The 17,822-nt window shown below is 49.8% G+C and overlaps 1 pseudogene; it reads left to right on the top strand.

Annotated features, from left to right (window-relative positions):
* The first annotated feature begins 241 nt into the window (after positions 1 to 241).
* LOC136570728 (uncharacterized) overlaps positions 242 to 17,822 on the top strand; it is a 2,607,743-nt pseudogene continuing 2,590,162 nt past the window's right edge.

Here is a 17,822-nt window from a genome sequence, read left to right as displayed (position 1 = left end):
AGGAAAAGCCCCGGAGATGCCGCACGAGGAGGGGCTGCAAACGCAGATGGCGGGGATGTGAGGGGGAAAGAGGCAGCCTGGGCCAGGAAGGCGGCCGGAGATGGAGCCAGAGCTCAGAGCTGGTGCTCCACGAGCAGCTCCATGATGGGGAGAAGCCCCACACATGCAAGGAGTGTGGGAAGAGCTTCAGGTGGAACTCCGAGCTGATCAGGCACCAGAGGACCCACACTGGGGAACGGCCCTACGAGTGTGGGGAGTGTGGGAAGAGGTTTCAGACCAGCTCCCATCTCCTCCGACACTATCAGAGTCACACAGAGGAGAGGCCCTTCCACTGCCCCGACTGTGGGATGGGATTCCAACGCAACTCCACCCTCGTGAAGCACCAGCGCATCCACACTGGGGAACGGCCCTACCAATGTGTGGAATGTGGGAAGAGCTTTGGACACAAAGGGAACCTGTTCCAGCACCAGAGGACCCACACTGGGGAGCGGCCCTATGTGTGCGTGGAATGTGGGAAGAGCTTCAGCCTGAGCTCCAACCTGATCAGGCACCAGAGGATCCACACTGGGGAGAGGCCCTACGAGTGTGGGGAGTGTGGGAAGACCTTCAGGAGGAGCACTGACCTTATAAAGCACCAGAGGATCCACACTGGAGAGAGGCCCTACGAGTGTGGGGAGTGTGGGAAGAGCTTCAGCCTGAGCTCCAACCTGATCAGGCACCAGAGGATCCACACTGGGGAACGGCCCTACGAGTGTGGGCAGTGTGGGAAGAACTTCAGCTGGAGCTCTGATCTGATCAAGCATCAGAGGATCCACACTGGAGAGAGACCCTACGAGTGTGGGGAGTGTGGGATGCGCTTCAGCCAGAGATCTGACCTAATCAGGCACCAGATGATCCACACTGGGGAGAGGCCCTATGAGTGCGATAAATGCAGGAAGAGGTTTCTGACCAGCTTCCATCTCCTCCGGCACTTTCTGAGTCACACAGAGGAGAGGCCCTTCCAATGCCTCGAGTGTGGGAAGGGATTCAAGCGCAACTCCACCCTCGTCAAGCACTGGCGCATCCACACTGGGGAGAGGCCCTACGAGTGTGATAAATGCAGGAAGAGGTTTCAGACCAGCTCCCATCTCCTCCGGCACTATCGGATTCACACAGAGGAGAGGCCCTTCCACTGCCCCAACTGTTGGAAGGGATTCAAGCACAACTCCCACCTCATCATTCACCAGCGCATCCACACTGGGGAGAGGCCCTACAAATGTCCCCAGTGTGGGAAGAGCTTCTCCTGCAGCTCTAACTTGACCCGACACCAACGGAGGCACCAGTAAGGGAAGCCCTGCGAGTGCCCCGAGTGCGGGAAGAGCTTCGTGCGCTGCTGCAGCTCCATCCCCCACTGGAGGAGGCACTTTGGGCACAACCCTGGTGAGCCACAGTCCCTGTGGTCCATGTTAGGAACACACGTGGCTTGTTTTCCTTTTTTTTTCACCTTAATGTTTCTCTCTTCTCCATCTCTTTGCACTCCAAAAGCCAAGAGGGATGGATCTGTCACCTCAAAACAACCCTAATCCCACTTAAAACAGCTCAATATTACCCCAAAAGAGCTCATTCCCACCTCAGAAAACCTCAATTCCATGCCAAACCCACTCGATTCCAGAGCCACCAGGCTTAGATGGGTTTGGGAGGAGACAGGCAGAAGTGTGATCCCTTTTTGGAGAGGTGGGATGGGGGTTGTGTGGGGCTGGGTGTGTGGGATGTATTTGATGGCAAATAAAACTCTCAGACTTATTGCTTTCTTTCCCGTTTATGTTGCAGTTCTGTTTGCAGGGTGCCGCCTCCCAGAGTGTCCCCTCACAGTTGCCGCCCTTGGCCTGAGCCGCCCCTTTCCCCTCACGGTCCCGCCCTTTCCCCGCCCCCTTTCCCCTCACGGTCCCGCCTTTCCCCGCCCCCTTTCCCCTCACGGTCCCGCCCTTTCCTCGCCCCCTTTCCCCTCAGGGTTCCGCTGTTTCCCTGCCCCCTTTCCCCTCACGGTTCCCGCCCTTTCCCCGCCCCCTTTCCCCTCACGGTTCCCGCCCTTTCCCCGCCCCCTTTCCCCTCACGGTCCCGCCCTTTCCCCGCCCCCTTTCCCCTCACGGTCCCGCCCTTTCCTCGCCCCCTTTCCCCTCAGGGTTCCGCTGTTTCCCTGCCCCCTTTCCCCTCACGGTTCCCGCCCTTTCCCTGCCCCCTTTCCCCTCAGGGTTCCGGCCTTTCCCTGCCCCATTTGCTCTCACGGTTCGGCCTTCGGGAACGGGGGAGGAGGAGGAGGGAGGGAGGAAGAGGCCGAGCACCCGCAGTACAAGAGGAGAGGGAGAATCTCGTGGCCTGGACGCTCCCTGGAGGCGCCGCAGTCCCAGAAGCATCGCCCCCCATTTTGCTGGTGCCCGGGCAGCGGGAGTGCGGCCCAAATATCCCGGGGGGTGCCTGAGTTTGGGAATTTTGGGGAGGATGTTTGCAGCTGGCAGGGCTCCAAAGCCGAGTCGCAGATGGCCCTCGGGGGGACATCAGGGGGCCCTGGGAGGTGTTTTTGGGGGGTCCAGTTTCAGGCAGTGGCTGCTCCCCGTATGAGCCCACTTGCTCCCAGTATAGGCCTGTGCACTCCCAGTATAATCCTGGTCACATCCCCTCACTCCCCGCAGGATTCCAGTTGCTCCCAGTATGAAGACAGTCCCTGCCAGTCCTTCCGTATGATCATGCAATTTACTACCAGCACAGTCCCAGTTGCTCCCAGTTCCTCGCACTTTCATCCAGTGTGTTCCCAGTTCTCCCAGTTGTCCCTAGCATAGTCCTAGGCACTCCCAGTATGATCCCAGTCTCTCCTAGCAGGGCCCCAGTCACTCCCACTTGACCCCAGTATGTTCCCAATTCCCCCAACACCTTCCCAGTCACTCCCAGTTTGGTCCCAATCACCACTTGGATGGTCGGAGACCCTCCCAGTCTATCCCAGTTGCCCTGAACATTCTGCAGTGATTGCCAGGCACTCCCCGTTACCTCAGCGTGGTTCACTTGCCCCCAGTTTTACCCCAGTTGCTCCCAGCTCTGCTAATTAAGTCCCCAGTCAGCTTTCAGGATGGGCCTGGTAGCTCCCAGTAACCCCCAGTCAGGGTCCACTCACACCCACTCTAATCCCAGTATGGTTGTAGCCACTCCCAGTATGATCCCAGTCACTTGTAGTCTAATCCCAGTTGCTCCCAGACACTCCCAGTACAATTCCAGTGCTTCCAGTGTGATCCCAGTTGCTCTCTATCAATGCCAGCATGACCCAGTACCCTCAAGTATGATCCCAGTAACTCAGTGTCTCTCCCAGTTTATCGCAGTTGCTTCAAGCGTGTTCCCAGTCACCCCCACTTCCTCCCAGTTGCTTTCAGCTCCATTCCAGTTGCTCCCAGTCAATCCCAGCATGATTCCAGTCACCCTCAGAGTGATTCCAGTTGCTCCCAGCATGGGCCCAGCTGTTCCCAGTGTGCTTCCGTCACTCCCCAATGGTTACAGACACTCCCAGGATGGTCCCAGTCGAACCCATTTGCCCCTGCTATAGTCTCAGTCACTCCCCATATGATCCCAGTCCCTCCCAGTATGATCCCACTCACTCCCAGTTGCCCCCAGTATGGTCCTAGTTCTCCCCAGCATGGTCCCAGTTGTTCCCAGTGTGGTTCCAGTCCCCCCAGTATGGTTCCAGACACTCCCAGTATATCCCAGTTGCCCCCAGCATGTCTGCAGTCATTTCCAGGCACTGCCAGTGGCCCCAGTAAGGTGTCAGTTCTCCCAGTATGATCCCCCAGTCATGCCCAGTATATCCCAGTTGCCTCCAGCAGGCATCCAGTCCTTCCCAGTTCCTCCAGTTTGCTTGCAGCATCATCCCAGTTTCCCTCAGTTGCTCCCAGTTGCCCAAAGTGTGATCCCAGTCGCTCCCTTTCAACCCCAATATGATCCCAGTAAGCTCCAGTTTGATCCCAGTCACATGCCAGCCCTCCCAGTGTGGTCCCAGTATAATCCCAGTTGCTTCCAGTCTCTCCCAGTATGGTCCCAGCTGCCTCCAGTATGGTTCCAGTTGCTTCCTAGATCAGCCCAGTCAGTCCCAGTATGATGCCATTTGCTGCCAGCGTGCTCCCAGTTGCTCCCAGTCAGGCCCAGTATGGGGGATGATGTGCAGGGTGTGCTCCCAGTCCCTCTCAGATCCTCCCAGTATTAGTCCAGTCCCTCCCAGTATGATCCAAATATGGCCCCAATGTGCTCCCAGTCCCTGCCAGTATGAACCAGTTTTGCTCCACATGGTTCCAGTTGCTCTCTTTCACCCTCACTTTTGTTCCAGTCACCCCCAGTATGTCCCAGTGTAGCCCAGTTCCGTCCACCCTCTTTCCAGTTCCTTCCAGTATGATCCCATTTGCTCCCAACCACTCCCAGTCAGCCTCAGTGTAGTGGCACTCACTGCCAGAATGATCCCAGTCAGCTCCAGCATGATCCCAGTTCACCCCAGTATAAGCCCAGCAGTTTCCAATCACCCCCAGCATCCACCCATTCAGTTCCAGTTCCACCCAGTTGCTCCTAGCATGTCCCCAGTTCCTCACAGCTATTCCCAGTAACACTCAGCACCATCCCAGTTCATCCCAGTAAATCCCATTTGTCCCTAACATGGTCTCAAGTGCCCCCCACAGGCTCCTACTCACTCCCAGTGTGATCCCAGTGTCCCTAGGTGCAATCACAGTCTGCCCTGATATGGCAGTATGATCCCAGTACGATATCAATATAAACCCAGTACAGCCCCAGTCACTCCCAGTACGATCCCAGTATGATGTCAGTACAAACCCAGTAGAGCCCCAGTCAGTCCCAGTCCGATCCCAGTGCAGCCCAGTCCCTGGCAGTGCTGCCACTGCTGGGATCCCCCAGGCCTGTGTGCGTTCCCCCCTGGCGGATGTGCCGAGAGGAGCCCCAAGGGCTGGCAGTGGCCAGGCAGGGTCCCCAGCAAGGCCCAGTTTGGATGTGCAGCCCCCAGTTTGCCCAGTTTGCCTCTCCTTTGGCCCGGGCCGGGTTCCCCCCGCCCGCAGCGGCTGGGAGCAGCCGAGAGCCCCGCGCTGCAAATGCCGACCTGTCCCGGCTCCATCGCCGCTCCTGCCGCGGGCTGCGAGGGCTGCGGGAACGGGGCACCGAGGGTGTGGCTGCTGCTGGGGGAGGAGGAGGAGGAGGGAGGGAAGGGCAGGGATGGAGGGGGAGGAGGAGGCGGGGTAAGGGGGGAGGAGGAGGAGAAGGAATGGAAGGGGCGGGATGGAAAAGGAGATGGGGGTAGGGATAAGACAGGGGAGGAGGGGGGGATGGAAGAGGAGGAGCGGGAGGAGAAAGAGCAGGGAAGGAGGCGGGGTTAGGGGGGAGGAGGAGAGGGAGGAAGGATGGAGGAGAAGAAGGAGGGGGAGATAAGACAGGAGGAGCGGGAGGAAGAGGAGGGACAAAGGCGGATCAAGGCTGAGCTGGGGGGACCATGCGTTCCAGCCTTGCCTGAATTCACAGCCCCCACCTGTGGGATCATCGCCCCCCCCATGGCGCAGGTGAGCGGGGAGGGGGAGCCCGGCCCGGATATCCCGGGGTTTCCTGGGTTGGGTTTTTGGGGGGATGTTTGGAGAATGAAGAAGTCCAAGGCTGAGCGGAAAAGGCCCCTCGGAGGGACATCGGGGGGTGGCGGTGGCGGCTGCCGGCAGAGGCAGCCTGGAGGAGCAGAGCCCTGTGTCCCCCAGGAGGCCAAAGTGGGGAGCCCGGAGAGGGGGGAGCGCCGCCATTGGCGGGAGCCTCAAGAGCCTGGAGAGGGGCAGGGGGGACTCCTTGGAGCCACTGCAGCCCAGGGCAGAGAATGAGGGGAGAAGGGAGCCCGGGAGCCCAAACAGCCCCGGCATCCCGAAATGGGGAGAGCCAAGAGGGGGCAGTGCGTCCCCAGAGACGGCCTGGGGGGATCTCGTTGCCCTTGCCTGTGGCACGGAGGCAAATCCCATGCTGTCCTTGTCCTTCCTCGCCCAGAGCAGGAGCTGAGCATGGAGAGCAGGGAGGACAAATGCCCACGGCAGAACCTGGTGGCAGAGGCCGTTTTGAACGGCTCCACGGCGCAGGAAGCCAACGGGGAGGAAAAGCCCCGGAGATGCCGCTCGAGGAGGGGCTGCAAACGCAGATGGCGGGGATGTGAGGGGGAAAGAGCCAGCCTGGGCCGGGAAGGCAGCCGGAGATGGAGCCAGAGCTCGGAGCTGGTGCTCCATGAGCAGCTCCATGATGGGGAGAAGCCCCACACGTGCGTGGAGTGTGGGAAGAGCTTCAGGTGGAACTCCGAGCTGATCAGGCACCAGAGGACCCACACTGGGGAATGGCCCTACAAGTGTGGGCAGTGTGGGAAGAGCTTCAGGTGGAGCTCCAGCCTTATCGTGCACCAGAGGATCCACACTGGGGAACGGCCCTACAAATGTGGGGAGTGTGGCAAGACCTTCAGCCAGAGCTCCCGCCTTAACTCGCACCAGAGGACCCACACAGGGGAGAGGCCCTACGAGTGCTCCGAGTGTGGGAAGAGGTATCAGACCAGCTCCCATCTCCTCCGGCACTATCGGATTCACACAGAGGAGAGGCCCTTCCAATGCCTTGACTGCGGGAAGGCGTTCAAGTACAACGCCGAACTTGTCAATCACCAGCGCATCCACACTGGGGAGAGGCCCTATGAGTGTGATAAATGCAGGAAGAGGTTTATGACCAGCTCCCATCTCCTCCTGCACTCTCGGATTCACACAGAGGAGAGGCCCTTCCAATGCCCCGACTGTGGGAAGGGATTCCAGCGCAACTCCACCCTCGTCACCCACCGGCTCATCCACACTGGGGAGAGGCCCTACGAGTGTCCCCAGTGTGGGAAGAGCTTCTCCAGGAGCTCTACCTTGACCCAACACCAACGGAGGCACCGCTAAGGGAAGCCCTGCGAGTGCCCCGAGTGCGGGAAGAGCTTCGTGCGCTGCTGCAGCTCCATCCCCCACTGGAGGAGGCACTTTGGGCACAGCCCTGGTCACTCACATTCCCTGTGATCCATGTTGGGAACACTCCTGGCTGCTTGTCCTTTGGTTTGGCCTGAATTTTTTTCTCTTCTCCAAGTGTTTCCAATCCAAAAGCCAAGAGGGATGAATCTGTCACTTCAAAACCACTCAAATCCCACTGAAAATAACTGAATTTTAACCCAAAAAGGCTCCATCCTACCTCAAATTCCTTGTTCCCTCCTTAAAAAACCTCAATCCCATGCCAAACTCCCCATTCCACAGCCACCAGGGTGAGATGGGGTTAGAAGGGGACTGGGAGAAGTGGGATCCCAATTTGGAGCAATGGGATGGGGATTGTGTGGGGCTGGGTGTGTGGGATGTATTTGATAGCAAAAAAAAAACTTTTAGAGTTACTGATTTCTGTCCCATTCATTTTCAGTCATTTCTGTTTGCAGAGTGCCACCTTCTCAGCTGATTCAATTCCTATAAAAGTCCCATTTTTTAAATCATCTAGCCTCTAAGAATTAAAAAACCAATATCCAAATAAAACCACGCACCCCCAATAAACCTTTTAAAAATAATTTTAATTGTTTTGGAGTACTTACGGATGTTATTGAAGTTTAATTGTTTGGTTAAAATGTCTGAGAAATTATTGTGGTGTTTGGTTTTGTGTTTAGTATATTTGTAATATGAATTGTTTTACTAAGGTGTGTTAGATTGTATGTTAGTTTTTTAGGTATTTTTTATCTGAAGTATATTAATTATTGAGTTAAAACTTTCATAAGGTATTTCTTGATATATAATTTCTTTATTTATATGCATTGGTAATATTATAGTAATAGTTGTTGGTTTGAGTTGAATCATTGTTGGAGTATTGTAAAGAAGACTTGAGATTTTTATATTTCATTTTTATTATAAGTTATTTAATTTCAAGTATTATATCTTTGTTTATAATGTTATTGCAATTTTTTGAGAGGATAGGAAGGATAGAAATGTTCCTGTTCAAGGGCAGGAACATTTTTTCCTGGCTGGGAACTGGAATTCCAGACCCTGGGAGTGTGTGCAGGACCTCACAAACTGGGATCAAATATGGGCTGGGATCAAATATGGGCTGGGATCAAAGATGGGCTGGGATCACCTGGACTGGGATCACATGGATGGGGATCCTGTGAATCAGAACCCTCCAGACCGGGATAGCCTCAAGTGGGATCAAATATGGACTGGGACTGTATGGACTGGGATCCCAGGTTTCTGGGACCATATGGATCAGGACCACACAGACTGGGATCAAATATGGGCTGGGACTGTTTTTTAAAGTAACTTTGTTATGTAGTTTTTATTTCTGTTGTTAATTAAGCTCAGTAAAATAGCTGCTTGTGTTAAAGTGCCTGCTTGGATGGGATAACATCCAATGCACCCAGGATGAGGACACCTGTACAGATCTGCCAACTATCAGCACTCACTGTCTGAAGGCAGAGTGCACCAAGGCCCAAAAACTGGAGGTGATAAAGAGAATGGACTAAAACCACAGCCAAGGAATCTGCATGCTCTAAAAAGGCAGATCCAGGGCAGAGCCATGCTAAACAGTTCTTGGAAGATGTAAACTGGGTGCATCTTGGCACTCAGCCAGGAGCACCCTGTTACCTTCAGGGATCCCCTGAAATACCTTTCCCCTTACATCAGCCTGGTGCATATTCATAGAGCCTCATGCACAGCAACTGGGAAGGGTTTAACACTTTACTGGGTATATTAGCGTTCAGAAACACATAATCACCAGAATGATTATATGCAGGTGCTTTTATTGAAGAGCTCTGGGTGTCAGGGGTACCAACCCAAATCTGACTCCGACATGGGTTCGGGATGAACATGTTTTTATATTCTATCCTTATATAACTTTCATGTTAATTATTAAACTTATATTGTTCTATTGTATACATAGATTTCAGCCAAGCATGGGCTCCTCGTGGCCCCCCTCAAACTTCTAACATAGTTTCTCATGATTCTTCTTATGATTAAACAATAATTATATTTAATTACTAAACAATCATCACATCTAACAATTATATCATTTATCATGTTCTGCTTACACAGGTGCGATTTCACATGATCTGGCAAGCACAAAGCCTAACATTTTCAGAGTCTATTTTTGACATTTTTCCAGGGCCTCACTATCATTCTCCCCCCTTTGAAAGCATTTTCACTTCACTATAGGTGTAAATGTTTTCACTTGATACAGTCCTTTATTTCTCAATTTATTCTTGACGTTCTTCAAGTCCATGGTTGATGTAAACGTTGTCGTGGATGCTGTCACGAACTGGAGAACCAGAAGATGGTGGGCATGGATCTCGTGTCAGTGCCTTTATTATCTTCTGGTTCCAGGATGTTTTCTTCTGTATCTCTCCCTTTAAGATGCTGTGAACTAACCAAATTGCTAAGAATACAATTAGTAAGATTATCACACTCTCAATGATAGATTTAATCCATGAACTCACATTCCACCCTAACCCTTTAAAGATTTTGCCTAGCCAGGTCGTAGTCAAATCCTTTTGCTCTTCTTGTGCTTCATGCTCTCTTTGTTTCAACTGATTGATGTCATATTCTACATCTGCAGTTACATTTGGGATGTGAACGCAGCAATGACCAACCCGTCCCTTTAAAAATCCACCTACTCCATGCTCTTTCAGGAGTAACAAATCTAAGGCTAATGGATTTTGTAAAGTCATTTTTGTGGTGGCTTGTAATTGTACGTTTAATTCTTGAAATCCTTCCCGGGTGACTCTTGCCAGTCTATCTACCTGACCTGTAAGTTTGTACAGCATCTTCTACTCTGATAGTTTGCTGTAGGACCAAGCAAAGACTCTCGGGCCCACCCAAATTTCACTCCACCAGAGGGTTCTTGCCAAGTGTCATCTGGATTTTCATTGTCTAGAACTTCTCGTCTTGCTCTTATCTGCACAAGTTCATGTTTTCCATTAAATGGGGACTTTTCCAAATTGGACATGAGGTTGGGAGGCCTAAAGTAATTTCCTTTACTTTCCCATCTACAGGCAGATGTGTTGTCCAGGTGCCATCGCTTGCTGCCCATACAAATTGTCCTGGACCTCAGACTGTACTCCTGGTACATCCTACAACTACTTTATAATTCACTCTGCCTTGTTTATGTTTGATCCCTCTGCAAGCACAGCCAGTTTGTAGGGCTATTGCCAGGGGTGGCATCTGCTTTATCTCTGCATCATCAGAAGTGCAGTCATAAGTTTTATTACATGCCCACCAACTTACTTTGTCTGCCCTCGTTCTGCTACTGGTGGCAGTGTTTGTTACTGCTGGATCTGTTTCATTCTCGGGGCCTTCCCACTTAATGCACCAAGGGGTGTTTGCCATACATTGGAATCTTTGAAGGATACTCACAGACCACGCACTGTCCCAAGGCTCTGTCTGATCTTTCTGATCCTTGGCCTCACACTTCCATACCAGAGTGGTTTCTGTAATATTTTCTATAATCTTTTTATAGTGTGGCAAATAGCATTGCCATTGTGTGATGCCTCCTGATTCTCCCATAGGGGTTCCTAGTGTGCCATCACTTAGAATACAGTCTTTCTGGCCCATGGGTCTCATCCATGTTCCTATTTTCTCCCAAGTTTCCTTGACTACTTGCCTCGACTCAGGTACCTGTTTGCATGCAATTGTTTTGTTGTTTTGTATTTCAGGTAGTTTTGATGTTATGATTCCCCAATTTACTGGGTCTCCTGCTGCCTTTGGTATTGGCAGACAGGCAGTTATTCTACAGGTGTTTTGCATTTTGGCAAAGTCTTTGACTAATCCAATCATTACATTCTCAGCCCAAACTGCATTAGAAGCCTTTATCACCTGTGTTTCTGTTTGTACCTCTCTCTTCATTCTAGAATGAAGAGTGGTTAGTTGATCTTTTTGCATTCCACATCCCAAAGACATTAATGACCATAACATTGGCACAATTACTGATAGCATTCTGAAGCAATTAAACACATCTTATCTGCAGCCTTGTTGGTTCCAGAGTTTACACAGTCCGTGATCCAGAATGGATTTTCTTCACTCGGGTGTAGTGAATCCAGGGGTCCACGCCGGCTACTTTGGCTGCTGTAAAGGTGGTCAGCAGTACCTGGTGGGGCCCACTCCACTTTTCTTTCAGCAGTTCTTTGTTCCAGTTCTTGATGTACACCTCGTCTCCTGGATGTATGTTATGAACTGGGTTCTCGAGAGTCAGCGGTCTATTCCACACCAGGATGCTCCAGAGCCGAGCTAAAGTTTTCCCGAGCGACAGAACATAATTATACACTTCCTGCTTTCCTGTGACGTGCACATTAGGGTTAGGCTCAGGAGATTCACATGGTTTCCCATGCAATATCTCATAAGGGCTGACTGACATCCCACTCCTAGGCTTTATCTGAATCCTCAACAGTGCTATTGGCAAAGCCTGGGGCCACTGCAATTTGGCTTCTTGGCATATTTTACTGATTTGCCTCTCTAGTGTCTGATTCATCCTCTCTACCTGTCCACTCGACTGGGGTCTCCATGGTGTGTGGAGGTCCCAAGTTATCCCCAGCAATCTACTTACCTCTCTTACTACTGTAGCTATGAAATGGGGCCCCCTATCTGATGATACCCTAGGGGTACCCCGAACTGGGAATAATCTCCTGTAGTAACCACTTTACTGTTTCCTTTGCTTGGTTGGTGCGACAGGGAAGGGCTTCTGGCCACCCAGAGAATGTGTCAACCCCCACTAACAGGTATTTGTATCCTCGAGTTCTTGGCAAGTCTACAAAATCTACCTGCCCATAGTCTCCTGGCTCTATTCCTATCCGAATTCTTCCTAGCTGTGCTTGTTGTCTAGCCACTGGGTTGTTTTTCAAGCAGATATCACACTTTGACAACACTGATTTTGCCATTGTTAACATCCATACCGAAATTAAACTCTGCTTTAGCAATTTTACCAATGCCTCTGCTCCCCAGTGACATTCATTATGTTTAATTTGTAGAACTTCTCTCATTATCAAGGGGGTACCACTATCTGTCCTTGTGCAGTCACATCACATCCTTCTGAATTATTTTGTGCCTTTAGCAAACGTGCCAGTCTCTCATCTTCTACTGAATATTTTGGTTCTGGAGGCAAATTGAATTGGGATACATTAAGCTTTAAAGGTATCAGTGCCATTGTTGTTTGCACCTCTCGAGCAACCTGTCGGGCTGTCCAGTCTGCCTTTCGATTTCCCTCACAGATTTTGGAGTTTCCTGATTGGTGTGCTTTGCAGTGTATGATTGCCACTTGTTCAGGTTTTTGTACTGATTTTATCAATTGCAGGACTGCATCCTGATGTTTAATGTGCATGCCCTGAGAAGGACAATAGTCCTCTTTCTTTCCACAGTGCTCCGTGTACATGCACCACTCCAAAAGCATATTTTGAGTCAGTCCAGATATTTACCTTTTTCCCTTCACTTAATTCTAGTGCCCTGGTTAAAGCAACCAGTTCTGCCTTCTGGGCAGATGTATTTGGTGGTAATGCCTTTGCCTCCACTGCTGTACTGACTGTTGTTACCGCATACCCAGCGTATCTGGTTCCATTTTCCACGAAGCTGCTCCCATCTGTAAACAGCTCCCACTCTGGCTGCTCTAGTGGGACGTCTTTCAGGTCTTCTCTTGCTGAGTAGGTGTACTCTATTACCTCCACACAGTCATGCTCTAATGGGCCTTCTTCAGTTGTGGTACCTAGGAACAAAGCTGGATTCAAAAGGTTAGTTGTTTTTAATGTGACATCATCCTGCTCAGTCAGGACTACCTGGAATTTCATCATCCTGCTTGGGGATAGCCAATGCCCCCCTTCTGCTCTAAGACAGTGGTTACCATGTGTGGTACATTGACATCTATGTGCCTTCCCATAGTGAGCTTCCTGGCTTCTTGTATCAGTATCACAGTGGCTGCGACTGCCCGCAGACATGGAGGCCACCCGGCACTTATGCTGTCAAGTTGTTTGGAAAAGTAGCCCACCGGCCTTTTCCAGCTTCCCAGACCTTGGGTCAGGACTCCTAGTGCTAGGCGCAGCCTTTCACGGACAAACAGCTGAAAATCTTTAGACAGATCAGGTAACCCTAATGCTGGAGCAGTTGTCAGTGCTTCCTTTAATTTTAGGAAGGCTTCTTTCTGTGGCTTGTCCCAGGTGAATGGCTGCATCTTCTGAGCTTCACACAGGGGTTTCACAATCAGTCCACAGTCCATGATCCACAGGCGACACCATCCTGCCATCCCGAGGAAGACTCGCAGCTCATGTTGATTCTGGGGCTCTGGAATAGCACAAATAGCTTGGATACGGTTAGTGCCTAGTTTTCGTTGCCCTTGTGAAATTTCACATCCCAGGTAGATCACAGTCTGTTGGGCAATTTGTGCCTTTCCTCTGGGTACTTTATAACCTCCCATTCCCAGGGAATTTAAAATATCAATGGTTACCTTTATACAGGTTGCTTTTCTTCTGTAGCTATTAGTATATCATCAACATACTGCAACAACAGGTATTGGTCTCTTGGTACTTGCCCACTCTCGGTCCAAATCTCCAGCTCCTTTGCCAGTTGGTTTCCGAATAGGGTCGGTGAGTTCTTATATCGTGTCCAGGTGAGCTGGGTCTTTCTCCCGTTCTCTGGGTTTTCCCACTCACAGGCAAACAGTTTCCTACTTTCTTTGTCAAGGGGGATGCAGAAAAAGGCATCTTTTAAATCAGTTACCTAAACCACTTATATATCTCCTTTACGGATGTTAGCAATGTGTAGGGATTTGTTACCACTGAATAAATGTCCTTTGTTATTTTATTTATTGCTCTCAAATCCTGCACTAATCTATATTCACCATTTGGCTTCTTTATTGGAAATATTGGTGTATTAAATTCTGATTCACATTCTTCTAGAATTCGGTATTTCAAGAACTTATCAATAATCTTTACTATCACTTGCCATGCTTCTGGTTTTATGGGATATTGTTTGACTTGTAGAGCCCTCGCCCCTTCTTTTAACTCTACATGCACTGGTTGTGCCAATTTAGATTTCCCTGGTATATCTGTCTCCCATACAGAGGGAATCACTGCATCTCCTACCTCTCTAGGGATAGAGGGAACAGGTTTTTCTTTGATCATTAAAATCTGTCCCATCTTTGATTCAGATATTTTCATTATAAGCTCCTCATTTTCAAAGGTTATTACCGCATCAAGTTTTGCTAGCAAATCTCTCTCTAAAAGCGGAATTGGACACTCAGGTACGTATAGGAATTTGTGTGTTATAACTTTGTTCCCAAAACACAAATCTAGGGGTTGCAAGAATGGCCGTTTTTCCTCTTTCCCTGTAGCGCCGACTATTGTTGTTTCCTTGTCCCCAATTTGTCCTTGCAAATCATTCAATACCGAGTAAGTAGCTCCTGTATCTATTAGAAATTTGACCTCTTTATGTCCTAATTGTATATTTATAAGAGGTTCCTTAACTTGTTCTACTGGCTCTATGTCTAGTCAGCTGGTATACTCCCCCAAAACCATCCCCTTGGTAACCTGCTGGCACTGATTGCCCTGGTGAAACTGGTTGTTCAAGTCTGGACATTGTCTCTTCCTGCTGAACTTCATATAGTTTAGACCAATTTATAGTTTTGGGCACAGCATTCTGAACTCCTATTTGGATCCACTCTTGATATTTCCGTAGTCTCCCCACATCGCAAAATAAATTAGGGTCCCAATTTGGATCCTCAATTGGGAAATTCTCATCTCAATTCCCTGTTACAAGTCTGTTTCTGATATCCTCTCTTACCCTTTCTTTGTCTGCCTTAAGTACCATCTCTTTCTCAGTAGAATCCATCAAAGTATCTAATATTAATATATTAGATATATTAATATACTATATATAATATTTTATATATATATATAAATACATATATAATATATTCATATACATATTATTGTATGTCATCCCAGTCAGGATTTTGAGTTTTTTATAACCATTTTTAATACTCATGCCATTTTATCAGGATTTTCTCTATGAATTCTGGCTGATTGTTTCCAAATAACTAAATCTGCAGCAGAGAAAGGCACTTTTATTAATACTGGCCCTTCCACTCCTACACTTTGTTGCAAGGGGGCAATTACAGTCCGTTTTTGTGTGCCTATGTCTTTTCTATCCATAACTGGGGCAAGGTTAGACCGACTCCTGGTTCTGTGGGCTACCCCATTGTTGATTCTCTCTCTCTCCTTTCTAACCACAGTTAGGTTTTGCTCATCTTCCGAGGAAGAGGGATCAGGTGACGATGGGAGAGGAGAATAAAGAGGGAAGGGTGTACTAGACGAGACAGGTTCAGGACTAGGTGGGGTAGGAGCAGGCAGTGGGATAGGGACAGATGGAACAGGTGGGATAGGGTTAGGTTCTCTTGTTCCTATTGGAGCTACCTGTAAATCAATATCTGTATAATTTTCCCTACTCAGGCTTTCTTTCAACGCCAAGTTTTCTAAACAACGTTCCTCACAAACCCCACACTTATTGCTTGCAGTTGTTTTAACCATCATTAATCCACATTCATCCTGCCATTCTGGCTTTCCCCGTAAATAGAAAAACAAATCAACATATGGAACCTCATCCCATTTTCCTTCTCGTTTACACAATGACAGTAACTGTGAAATAGTGTTACATTGCAGAGTACCGTATTTTGGCCATTTTTCACCATTCTCCAAGGCATATCCTGGCCACCATGTCTTACAATAATCAATCAACTTAGCTTTACGTAATTCTTCCCCAAAATTACCCTGTTTCCAATGTGCTAATAAGCACCCCAAAGGAGAACTTTGCAGGATAGAGGTGTTGCCGCCCAAAATCCCTTTAAGTTTCTCCATTCCAAATATACCACAAATTGCCAAACCCGCAACGCTTTCGCGATTGTCTTATGGAACGGCGCCTGGGCTTGTACCAGCAGCAATTCCTTTAGCCCAACCAAGCGTAGCTTTCGCTGCGTCTCATTGGCAGGCACCCAAACCAAAGTAAAAAGCACCTTACCTTTCTCCCGGGGACGTGGCGAGCGGCAGAAGCGGTCGTGGCCGATCGAGCTCCCCGAGAATCCCTCGGTGCCGGCTGGAGCGCGGTCGAGTCGCGAAACTCGCTCAGCAGCACCCACAGGGTCCCATCCGGGGTCGCCAAAATGTTAGCGTTCAGAAACACATAATCACATCAGTGATTATATGCGGTGCTTTTTATTCAAGAGCTCTGGGAATCGGGGTAGTTTCCACCCAAATCTGATTCCGACCACACATTCGAGGTGAACGTGTTTTATCCTCTATCATTACATAACTTTCATGTAATTATTAAACTTATATTGTTCTATTGTATGCACAGATTTCAGCTGAACATAGCCCCCTTTAAATTTCCAACATAGTTTCTCACGATTCTTCTTATGGTTATATAATAATTATATTTAATTACTAAACAATCACCACATCTAACAATTATATCTTTTATCATACTGCTTACGCAGGTGCAGTGATCTGAGAAAACACAAAGCCCAATATTTTCAAAGACGATTTTTAACATTTTCCAGGGCTCCATTATCACTTTTATTTCTTGTGGGAAAAAACCCTCCATCTCAACCAGGCACTTATGGTCAAAATTGGGCAACTGCCTCTGGAATTCCTTATATCCAAGGATAGCTCCCAGACAAAAGCTGCCAGCACTGACAAGTCTGGCTGGCCTTGGCTTCCTGAGGGCTGGCCCTCATCTGCCTCTGAAACACTGGGGCTGGGTGCTTTCCTTCCTTATGAAAAGAGCTCTTCTTCCTGTCCAGGCATCCACAGCCAAAACTGAGATTCCCCCTCCAAAATGGCCAATGTCCAAGGAAAGCCCCTAGACAAAAGATGCCAGGAGAGACAGGGCTGGCTGGCTTGGCCTGAGGGTGGCCACCTCTCATCTTCTTCCTAAACACTTGGACTTTGTGCTTTACTTTCCTATGGGCAAAACCACCCATCTTGACCATGGCCAAAACTGGGATTCCACCTCCAAAACTCCGTACATCCAAGGATTGCTCCCAGGTGAAAGCTGCCAGGACAGACAGGTCTGGCTGCCCTTGGCCTCCTGGGGGTGCCTCTCCCCTGCTGTCCAAACACTGGGGCTGGGTGCTTTCCTTCCTATGGAAAAGAACCGTCCTTCTTATCCATGCAGAAATGGCTGAAATTGGGGTTCCACCTCCCAAATTCCCGATATCCAAGGGTTGCTTTCAGACAAAAGCTGCCAGGACAGAGAGGTCTGGCTGGCCTTGGCCTCTGATGGCCGCCTTTCATCTGCCCCTGAGACACCACCGGTGTTCTGTGCTTTCCTTCCTATGGAAAAGAACCATCCTTCTCCTCCAGTGTCCATGTCTGAAATTGGGATTCCACCTCTGAAATTCTCAATATCCAAGGGTTGCTCCCAGGCAAAATCTGCCAGTACCGTCAAGGCTGGCTGGCCTTGGCCTCTGGTGGCTGTGCCTGCAACAGTGGGGCTGGGTTCTTTCCTTCCCATGGAGATCCCTGGGACACTGTGGGGACCTCATGGAACCAAGGGGATCATTGTGGCACCACTGGAGCCCATGGAACCAAGGGGATCATTGTGGCACCACTGGAGCCCATGGAACCAAGGGGATCATTGTGGCACCACTGGAGGCCATGGAACCAAGGGGATCATTGTGGCACCACTGGAGCCCACAGAACCAAGGGGCCATGGTGACACAGAGGGGCTCCATGGACCCAGAGACCATTGTGGCTCTGTGGGGCCTGATGGAACCAT

The sequence above is a fragment of the Molothrus aeneus genome, unplaced genomic scaffold (genome assembly GCF_037042795.1).
Source record: "Molothrus aeneus isolate 106 unplaced genomic scaffold, BPBGC_Maene_1.0 scaffold_36, whole genome shotgun sequence".
Lineage (NCBI taxonomy): Eukaryota > Metazoa > Chordata > Aves > Passeriformes > Icteridae > Molothrus > Molothrus aeneus.
Note: the sequence above shows the minus strand (reverse complement) of the source record. Positions and strands in the feature narration are given on the sequence as shown.